This window comes from Lotus japonicus, chromosome 1, assembly GCF_012489685.1.
Source record: "Lotus japonicus ecotype B-129 chromosome 1, LjGifu_v1.2".
NCBI classification, from domain to species: domain Eukaryota; kingdom Viridiplantae; phylum Streptophyta; class Magnoliopsida; order Fabales; family Fabaceae; genus Lotus; species Lotus japonicus.
The window spans coordinates 30,467,376-30,478,749 of NC_080041.1; the positions used below are offsets into that span (position 1 = coordinate 30,467,376).

At 36.8% G+C, this 11,374-nt stretch overlaps 1 pseudogene; it reads left to right on the plus strand.

The window, feature by feature from the left end:
- Nucleotides 1-5,865: 5,865 nt before the first annotated feature.
- LOC130734364 (protein kinase STUNTED-like) lies at nt 5,866-10,191 on the plus strand (annotated as a pseudogene).
- The last annotated feature ends 1,183 nt before the right edge of the window (nt 10,192-11,374 follow it).

The following is an 11,374-nucleotide window of genomic DNA, read 5'->3' on the forward strand; positions in this document are numbered from 1 at the left end:
ACTTGTGAAGCCGGTTGATCAGAGTCAGAGGGAAAGCTCAGATCCTCTGACCATTGTATCTTCTGATTCTGAACTCAGAGGGAAGTACATGGTCTTCAGAGTATCTTGCTTCTGGACATCAGAATTTCACTAATCAGCTTTTGGATCTTCAGAGTCTTCTACACCATCAGAACATCTGAACCTTCAGTGTTTCTTGGTTATCAGACTTTCTGGATCTTCAGAACTTCTAGTGACTGAGTCCTTATCAGAGCTTGTATAACTTCAGATCTTCTGAAGCAATTCTACTGTTCATACTGAACATAGATGTTGCGAAAGCGTTGCTTGGGTCACTCTATATGCACAGTGCTTCTGATTTGTGTGAGATGGAATTGAGGTCAGAGCCTGTAGACAGCACACTCAGAAAAACACGTTAGAGTACCATAATTGTTCATACTCAAAAGTTAACTTGTAATCATCAAAACATAAGAGTTGTACTACTAGATCAAAACTTGATCTTACAATATCAATTAAGCATGATAAGAAGTCTCACTCAGAGATGATCATCAACATTGTCTACTTCAACATGGAGAGTAGATTTTCTTAAGAGTCAAATTCTTTGTAACTCTCTCATGTAACAGAACATAAAGTATACACTCAGAGTCAAACCTCATCTAAAATACTTTATGATTCATGAACTTAAATGTATCTACCATCACTCTTATTAGAAGAGACTATTTGTACGTAGATGAAATGATCTTAAGAAAGATCGCTTGAGGAGAAGTCATTTAAACTTGTTGTAAAGGAGGAGTCCTGATAATACTTAGTACAAAGGATTCCTTCGAATACTTGTGCCTGGAGATGCAGGGGCAAAAGAATACTCAACAATGCCTGGACAGGCAGTGGCCAAAGAATACTCAACATCCTGCAGAGGCAGGACTAAGAATACTTGTTTTGCCTGAAGAGGCAGAGTCCAAAGAATACTCAAGTTGCCTGAAGAGATATGGTCCAAATAATACTTGTATGGAGAAGTCATTGATACTTATTAGTGAAATGTTGGTGATACCAATGACTGGATGTAGCCTTATCGTTCTGGGGGTGAATCAGGATAAAATTGTTGGTATGCATTATCTACTTCCCTACTATACATTTTCGCTGCACCAAACGATACCAATGAAGATTGTTATTTTTCTGTTATGTAATTGCTCTATATATATAGAGCTCACAATGATGAATAAAATTATCTCCTTCAAATACATTCATACGTATAAAAATACCCAACAAGTGGCATCAGAGCTCTTATCCTTAAGGGACCTGTGAGTCAAAAGAAAACCTAATGGAAGGAGATGCATCATCATCATCATACATAGTGGGTCAACCACCATCCTTTGATGGTGAGGAGTACGAGTTATGGGCTGCAAGAATGACTACTCATCTTGAAGCTCTAGATCTTTGGGAAGCGGTAGAAGAAGACTATGATGTTCCTGAACTACCTGAGAATCCTACGATGGCTTAGATGAAGAATCACAAACAGAAGAAGACAAAAAATGCTAAGGAAAAAAAAAATTCTATTTTCTTCCGTGTCCAAGATCATATTCACACGAATAATGAATCTGAAATCCGACAAAGAAATTTGGAAATATCTCAAAGCAAAATATAAAAGTTCTGAAAGAACTAAAGGCATGCAAGTTCTCAACCTTGGCAGGGAATTCGAGATGTAGAACATGAAAGATAATGAAACCATCAAGGGCTATGCTGACAGATTGTTAAGCATAGCAAATAAAGTGAGACTTCTTGGTAGAGACTTTTCTAATGAAAGAATAGTGCAGAAAATTCTTGTCACTATTCCTGAAAAATATGAGTCAAAGATATCAGCGTTGGAGGAGTCAAAAGACCTGTCAACCATTACCTTGGGAGAATTAATTAATGCTTTACAAGCACAGGAGCAGAGGAGAACCATGAGACAAGATGAGGTGGAGGTACAAGGTATGTATCGTATGAAAGCACAAAATCCAAGAAGTGGGAAAAAGCAGCAAGGTGAGAATTTTCCTTCTTATCCTCATTGCAAAAAATACTAACCATCCTCAAACAAGATGTTTTTGGAGGCCATACATTAAGTGCAGAAAGTGTGGCAATATGAGACATGTAGAACGAGTTTGCAACTCTGAACCAGAGGAGGCTAAGGTGACCATGGAGGAACAAGAAGATGATGAACTACTTCTCGTCACAACATGCTTTGCTGCAAGCAATATCTCAAGCAATTCATGGTTGATAGATAGTGGTTGTACAAACCACATGACCAATGACAAGAAGTTATTCAAAGAGCTTGACAAATCCATTGTTTCCAAAGTAAAAATTGGGAATGGTGATTTCATTCCAGTCAAGGGAAAAGGAATTGTTGTGATTGAAAGCTTGTCAGGTTTGAAATATATCTCAGATGTTTTATATGTCCCTGATATTGATCAAAATTTGCTTAGTGTTGCACAACTTGTAGAGAAAGGTTTCAAAATCATATTTGAAGACAACATGTGTGTGATAAAAGATGGAAAAGATAAGGACATGTTCAAGGTGAAGATGAAAGCCAAATGTTTTGCTCTAAATTTGGCAGCGAATGATCTTCCTCTCTTGTCAATGGAAGCCGACCATTCCACCACCAAGGCTTCTACACTCAAACATGTTAGTGGTTCAAATTCTGATGTTGGCTCGGATGATATTGCAAAACCGGAAATTCATGTCATGGTTTCAGACAATGATCACAAGCATTACCATCATGATGAGGAACTCAAACACAAGATCATTAAGCAGGTGGAATATTATTTCAGTGATGAAAATTTTCCCACTGATGAATACTTGCTGAGTTTCGTCAAGAAAAACAAAGAAGGTTTTGTTCTTATATCAATAATTGCTTCTTTTAGAAGAATGAAGAACCTCACTCAAGATTATTCATTTATTGTTGCTACACTGAAGGAGTCTTCACTACTTGTAGTTAGTGATGATGAGAGAAATGTTAAGCGACTCAATGCACTCTATTTCAATGAAATCAGAGATCATAAGTTATATGCTGTTTTGGTAGAGAATATGCCTCAAGATTGTTCAAAGGAATTGCTTGAATTTAGTTAAAATATCATCGTAAGAATGATGATGTTATGGAAAAAATTCTGGTCATGTTTCTTATATACTTCATGCTATATTCATTTTTTTATGTATTGGTAATGTATAAAAATTTGTGATGCACCACTAGCAATTCCGTTCTAGCAAATTGCAAGTTTCCTTTCAAACCACAACATTTTTTGGTTATATAAAATCTGGTTCTTTGAATTTTTTCAAGTTTTAGGATTAAAATTATTAGATAAATTTCTCCTTAAGGTTCTTAGTGTCTTTGGGCCAACCCAGTCTTGTCCTATATAGACCCGGTCTATATTAAACTCGATCATTGTCAGGTTTACGGACGGTTTAGGATCTACAAAGATGACCCGATCAATATTTAGGGTCAGGCGAGGGCCAAACAAAACCCGTCCTAACCCGTCTCGCGTACACTCCTACGGGTTGGATTGCAGAACCGATCTAATGAGACGCTCAGACCGGTCAAGTAACCAGGGCTCGGCTCAACTGGTTGGATCGGCCGGTCCGAGCCGAGTTTTATAAATTTTCATGTACGTGTGAAATTCCAGTTCAAAGTTTTTAATTCCAGTCCACTATCTGGACATGTGGTGTCGACATACAAGTTTTGGCGGTTTTGGATCGTTAGTAATATTATTTGCGGTAAAAGAAACTACTCAAAATCTCTTAAAATTATATTTTGGATTTTAATTATTAGATATTGTGTTATTTATATAGGTAATTTACATCTGATTGTGTCTCTAGGAACTAAGCATCTATACGAACATTATTTAGGGTTCTGGCGTCTAATCGTCATATCGTATAGTGAGTTGTCCTTCCCAAGTTGATTGTTAGGTCCATTGCTTTTATTTGAAATGAAACTCCTATATTTATATGGCAAGTGACAAATTTGGCATTCCAAAAAAAAATATATGGCAAGTGGATCCATTCTGACTTTCTTTTCAAGTTTTGAATACAAATATCACTTAAATTAATTATAGTAAAACTCACAATACCCATAGAGAATATTCTTTTATAAAAAGTAGGGATTTGTTGTTATCAACAAAACTACATATCTCTTTTAGTACATGGTTTATCTAAGAGTTTTACTCAAGTAACGAATTTAAGCTAACAACTTCTTCATTTCAATGCTCGAATCAGCTGACTCATTCTAAGAATTAAAATTAGCTGATTAGTCGTTGATCAATCAGCTAATAATTGATTAGCTGTCGTTCATCGGTTAAGAACTGACCCAACAAACCAAAATTAGTTGCCTATAATTTGGAATGTCCATATCGGCTAATTAGGAGATTATTCATCGGTCAACGACCGATTGACACTCGATCCATTGATTAGTAATTGATTATCGCTCCATCAACTAACAACTGACTCAATTAAAACATTATAACTCATACTAAAATCAATTATTGTATTCAAGGAGGACATGTGGGTTGGATGATCGAGGTTCAGAGTTTAACATTGGAGGGTGCAATTTTTTTTTCGATGTAAAAAAAAAATCTCTAAATCAGTTAATTAACAACAACACAGATAGTCAAAAATTTCCAATTCGTTGGGTACCAGCATAATTACGCATTTAAATAATTAAGTTGGTAATATGTAGACATAATGTTGACGTCTCTTGCAATGAAATTGATATTTTTGGCTTAGAGGAATCATTTTGCTTTGTGCAAAAGTACATCATTCGTTACTTTTATAAAATGAAAATGATTCAAACAGTGAGGTTAATAGATGGTAAAATTAGAACAAGTCTAACTTCCAAACTGTGATTACTTCTTTTTTGTTTTCTGAGTAGTATATCATGGCTTACCATACCTTTTGATGTGTTTGAATTGATGCATATATATTAATGTTCCCATCCAGTTTATTTATTCACCTGATTTCATCTCAAAATTAATCATACGTCACGTTGACCCAAAATCATTTGGCTATAGACTTGCAGGCTCCAAATTCCACTTCAAAGTTTCTAATTTCGTTCTTCCTATTTGGTCAAACAAGGGGAGAAACGTATAGGTCCTCTAGCGTTTTTGGGTCGTTACAAATATGCATTGTCATAAAATCATCTATTAAGAATTATATTCGGAAAATATTTCTAAAATTTACATTTAAAATCTTAATTACTCGAATTTAATTATTTGAAAATACATTTTAAATGTTAATGAAAATACCGTTTCTCCAATAACGCTCAATAGTACTTTCAAAAAAATTAACGCTCAATTCAATAGTACTTAAATATGATAATTGAAGGTGACATTTTGCTTAGGGTTAATGATAAAACTAATTTTATAAGTGAGTTTTTTTTTACGTCTAATTTTATAAGTGAGTTTAATTTTAGTCTTTCGGTGAAAAATAACATTTATTAGCATTCATTTTTATTATTGCTAACTATTTTTAGCCGTTACCAAATGTTATTTTTCGACTAAAACACTAAAATCAAATCAAAATTATGTACTAATTTAACTATTAATCCTACTTTTTATTAAGACAATTTTTTTTAGTGTAGTAATAGTTAAAAATCTCTTAAAATATGATTTTTAAAGAAATAACTCCCAATTTCACAAGTTCAAAAATATTATTTTTAACCACTACAATCGACACTAATTAGTTGATAGAAGCGATATCATGCGCGGGTTAAAAATGATTTTCCTTTTAATCTTAATCTGGTCTTGTTTGATCAAAGAGGTTGGTTTGTCTCACAGTAAGGGACCCACCCACCCAGTGGTCAAAATCTGGGCCATTAAAACGTACAAATCTACATGAAAGTCTGTAAGAAAGGTAAGGAAATGAAAATCATTCTCGAAGTCGTGGTTGCATAGTTACATTACACTTCCAAACTCGTATCATCTCCTTTTCCATTTTCCTGCACTTCAGAACCAAACAGTCCACACCAAACAAACACCATCGTCATCGTAAAATCAAACTAACTCTCTTCCAATTTCTGAGTCTCGAACCAGCTCAATCGATGGTTGCATAGAACCCGACACTAGCTATAGCCACCTACCGACACTGCCACAATCTACCCGAAAATGCCGCAAACCTCCACCCACGGTGGCCGGACGGTGGTGGTGGGTGTCAAGATGGAACCTCACAGCACAGAATTGCTCACGTGGGCTCTGTTCAAAGTAGCTCAGCCTGGTGATGTTGTGGTTGCTCTTCACGTTCTTGGGAATGATGGTACAGAAATTACTCTTCAGTCTACACCATTTTTGTTAGCTTCTTTTTTTGGATTGAAATGATTTTTGGATTTTGACTATGTTTTTTTCTAAGAAATTGTGAATCGAGATGGGAAATCTTCTCTGTTTTCGCTTGTCAAAGCATTTGACTCTGTTCTAGCTGTTTATGAAGGATTCTGCAGTTTGAAACAGGTGAAATTCAGTTTACAAATTACCCTTTATCCTGAATTTTGAGGAAATTTAATGGTTTTAATTTAAGAAATGCTGAGAATTTTTTTTCCTTTTTTGAAATGATTCAGGTTGAGCTGAAGCTGAAAATTTGCAGGGGTTCATCAGTGAGGAAAATTCTTGTTCGAGAAGCAAATGCTTATTCTGCAACTCATGTAATAGTTGGAACTCCACAAGGTCTTAGTAAAATTCGACCATCGATTTCGGTGGCTAAGTACTGTGCTAAGAAGTTATCAAAAGATTGTTGGGTGCTTGCTGTTAATAATGGGAAACTTGTGTTCAAGCGAGATGGCTCACCAGCTGTTTGTGCTATTGACTTAAAAGGTTTTTGAATTTTTTTTCTTGTTATGTGTTTAGATTTATTTGAATCTCATTGACATAAGTGAGTTCTTAGCTGATGAGTTATTGCAGGAACGGATCGGGATCGCAGAAATGGGTTGCTCGGTTCGATTAACTGGACACTCGGCAAGAGTTCAAAGGTACTAAATGATGACGGCGAAGGGATACGTGGAAAGGGTGAGATTTTCTCAGATCAAAGCTTGGCTAAGGTTTTTATGGATACGTCAGAAGCCAAAGGGAGGAAAAGCTGCTTCAATTGTGCTTCAACATGGCACCAATCTGGAGAAGAGTCTTGTGGTGATGGTGATAATGAGAACCCTTTGGCTATAGTTCCTGTGAAGGCCAATGATGTTGTGTCTAGCACAACAACTTTACATGGCAGAGAAGTAGCTGCATTGAAACCAGGTTGGCCACTACTACGCCGGACAGTTTTACCAGACCGGCAATCTGCGGAAAGATCATGGTTGCGCCAGATCTCGGTGGTTCAGTGGGCAATGAGCTTGCCCTCTAGAAATTTTTCGTATGCTGCTGCAGATCATGATCATAGAACCAAGAATTGTGTCCGGGGTCAAGGTCAATTTTTGGATCTGGATAGCAAAAGTGGCGCGCTTGTTCCTGTGGATGCTGAAATCGGTGTTGCTTCTTCACCTGAACGCAATTCGAGAAGCGTTCCTAAGGAATTAGAGGGTCTTCATGAGAAATACTCATCCACTTGCAGATTGTTCAAGTACCAAGAGCTTCTATCAGCAACATCAAATTTCTTGCCTGGTGAGTATTTTTCTTTTCTCTTGTACTTGTTTGGTTTTCTATTCAATTTGTCCCAAAAAGTGGCTTATTTTCAACATGGTTTTGTTTCAGAAAACTTGATTGGAAAAGGGGGAAGTAGTCAGGTTTACAGAGGCTTTCTTCCTGATGGCAAGGAACTTGCTGTTAAGATATTAAAGCCTTCTGATGATGTTTTGAAGGAGTTTGTTCTAGAAATAGAAATCATTACCACCTTGCATCACAAAAACATTATTTCCCTCCTTGGGTTCTGCTTTGAGGATGGAAATCTTCTTTTGGTCTACGATTTCTTATCACGAGGAAGCCTTGAAGAGAACCTTCATGGTACATAATATGCACACCTCATTACTGTATTCACCTTCATTTTTTTACTCTATGTGTCCTTGTTAGCTTGCTATTTATAACATGTTCGGAATAACTTCTCTGTAATCTAAACCAATTATGAAATCCAGAAGTTTCTCCTCATAATTGATTTTGGCTTTAGAATCGATTGTGGAATGCTTTCCAAACATGCACTTACTTCTTGTCTCATGCCAAAATAGGTAATCAGAAAAATCCACTTGTGTTCAGTTGGACCGAGAGATACAAGGTAGCCATCGGTGTTGCTGAGGCTTTGGAATATCTGCACAACAATGATGGCCAACCTGTGATCCATCGCGATGTGAAATCATCAAATATATTATTATCTGAGGATTTTGAACCCCAGGTAATATATCTCCCTATCGGTTCACTTCAATATTTTCAATTATTTGTACTTGTGAAGCCTCATGCAGTTCTATTAATTTTACACAGCTTTCTGACTTTGGACTTGCTAAGTGGGCATCAACCTCATCGTCACATATAACCTGCACAGATGTTGCCGGAACCTTTGGGTTTGTGCTTTGAACTCCCTCATTACTAGAAATTGTATTTACAATGGTTCTAAGTTATGTATCAAACTCATTTATGCAGTTACTTGGCTCCTGAGTACTTCATGTATGGTAAAGTAAACGATAAGATTGATGTCTACGCATTCGGGGTCGTGCTTCTTGAGCTTCTTTCAGGGAGAAAGCCAATAAGTGGGGATTATCCCAAAGGGCAAGAGAGCCTTGTCATGTGGGTATGTCTCTGTTAACATTATGGTCATGCATCTAAGTTACTCCTTATGTTCACAACATATGTGTTGGGGGAAAAGTAATGGAAAAACTTCTTTTGCAGGCAAGTCCAATTCTGAACAGTGGGAAGGTTTCACAGTTGTTCGATCCTAGTTTGGGTGATAGCTATGATCATGACGAGATGGAAAGGATGGTCTTAGCAGCCACACTTTGTATCAGACGTGCACCAAGAGCTAGGCCTCAAATGAGCCTTGTAAGTGATTAATAGTTGACTTTCGTACCCAATTGAGTCCTCTATATGCCATACAGAAATGTTTGAAACACATAAATGATCCTAGTTCTTGTATTGAATCATCTATCCCAAAAGCTCAGGCTGCTGGGTAAAAAACACAATGATTTTTATATTGTTGTACTTCTTTCTTAACATGCCCTTACGCAAGTGTCTCCATTCAGCTTGAAGCATAGATAATACATTAGACTCTGATACCATGTCATGAAGTCATGAACCAACTATCTCAAAAGCTATATTATACTTGTTAGCAGTTCAACTTTAGGATCTTTTTTTCTTCCTTCTGGATAATGATCTGGCCTTTATGTTTTGCGTATGCTTTTATCATGGGATACCTGAATTCAAATAGCAAAAATCTCGAGTTTATCTTCTTATTTGAACAAGGACCTAGTAGTCTCATTTCATTATCTAACTGTTAAATTCACATTTGTTCCTCTGGACCACAGATCAAAAAGCTCCTTGAAGGTGATGCTGATGTGATCAAGTGGGCAAGGCTAGAAGTTAACGCTTCGGAAGCATCTGAAAAGTTTGATGAAGAAGCTTTTCCATCTCCTAATCTGAAGTCACATCTGAATCTTGCACTGCTTGATGTGGAGGATGACTCACTCTCCATGTGCAGTGTTGATCAGAATGTTTCCTTGGAGGACTACTTGAGAGGCAGGTGGAGCCGCTCATCAAGCTTTGATTGAGAAAACTCCTAGCACATATAACCTGCAGTCATGATATCCTACATCCACGCATTCACCATATCTTGTCCGTACGATTCAAATCAGTCAGCTCAGAGTTTTTATTTAACTGTCTGATCAAAATCCGATGGCTCAGTTTCAGTGACTGCATGTAGGAATTGCCGAATTGCTGGCTGCAGGGAATTCAATTCCGAGAAACACAGATTTTATGTTAATCCTTTGTAATTGTAAATAAACTTTTTCTGTGATGCCTGTTCCATTATCTTAATGAATATGGAACTTTAAAGATGGGTTTAGGATGAGAGGTTGTTTGTGTGTGCCCTCCTCCTTCCCATAATTGTCTTGTAATTGTAGGGTGAGTTACTCTTTGTTGTTGATCTCAATCTGATCAAGTTGTAATCTGTTATCGTGGCAAAAATAAAGGATGAAAAAGTTGTATCTAAGAACATAATGATCATCATTTACAAATGTACCATTAATTGCTTATTTTCAATTTGTGTTTTGGACTTGAATGTGTTTTTGCTATCAGGTTCTTTAATCTTTACAGATAATTTGCTTATAAGTTTTCTTTCCACACTTGTAAAGTATGACAAATTAAAAAAAGAAAAACAAACAAAACTAGAAATACAGAAAAATGATATAGAAAACATTCAAAGGCTTGAAACTCAAAATCTAATTCAGGTTCTTGAATGACAGAGCTTAAATCTAAAAGATATATAGATTGAAAGAATGGCATTGAGAAACAATCCTTCTCAATTGGATAAAAACATCCTACAAACTGTGCAGGACCACCACAAGAAAACCAGTCCAAAACAGCACCCAAACAGGAAATAAAACACCAAAACCCCTTTGCAAACAATAAGCAGAACAACACTGCACATTTGCAAAATCCCTATAAAACAATCCTTGCTAAGAGAACAAACCTCAAAGAATAAAACCCCAATAACCCCCAACTTCCTCCAATAATACTAATATATTTAAAATCTATTCATTGATCCTGCAACTGAAAAGGAGTATTCTGGAAAAGATCTTCATCAGATTCATCAAACCACCACAGAAAATCACCACCTTGTTGATTAGCCCTCTGAGGAAATTTACAAGCCCAATCCTCAAGCCCGCTAGCCGAATCCACTGGTTCACCTTGTTGATTACCCCAATAATCACTCTCAAGAAACTTGCAAGCCCACTCCTCAAGCCCACTATCCGAATCCACTGGCTCAAAAACTTCATCTGTACAATCTAAAGGCACATTAGGATCCACCATTCCACTATTATCATCAATAACTGCTCCACTAGCCGAATCCACTGGCTCAAAAACTTGATTTGTACAATCCAAAGGACCATTAAATTGATCAGTAGAATCCACCATTTCATCAATAACTTGATCTGTACAATCCAAAGGCCCTTGATCAGTAGATTCCTCTGGTTCACCTTGTTGATCAGCCCAATAACAACTCTCAAGAAATTTGCAAGCCCACTCCTCAAGCCCACTATCTGAATCCACTGGCTCAATAACTTGATTTGTACAATCCAAAGGCCCATTAACTTGATCAGTAGAATCCACCATTCCATCAATCACTGGACTAATAGGAGCAGAGATAACTTGGGGTTCAGAGATGTCTTCCACTTCAACCATGTTTGCCTTGTAACTTAAGTTGATCACTTCACTCTCTTGCATGCTCTTCAACA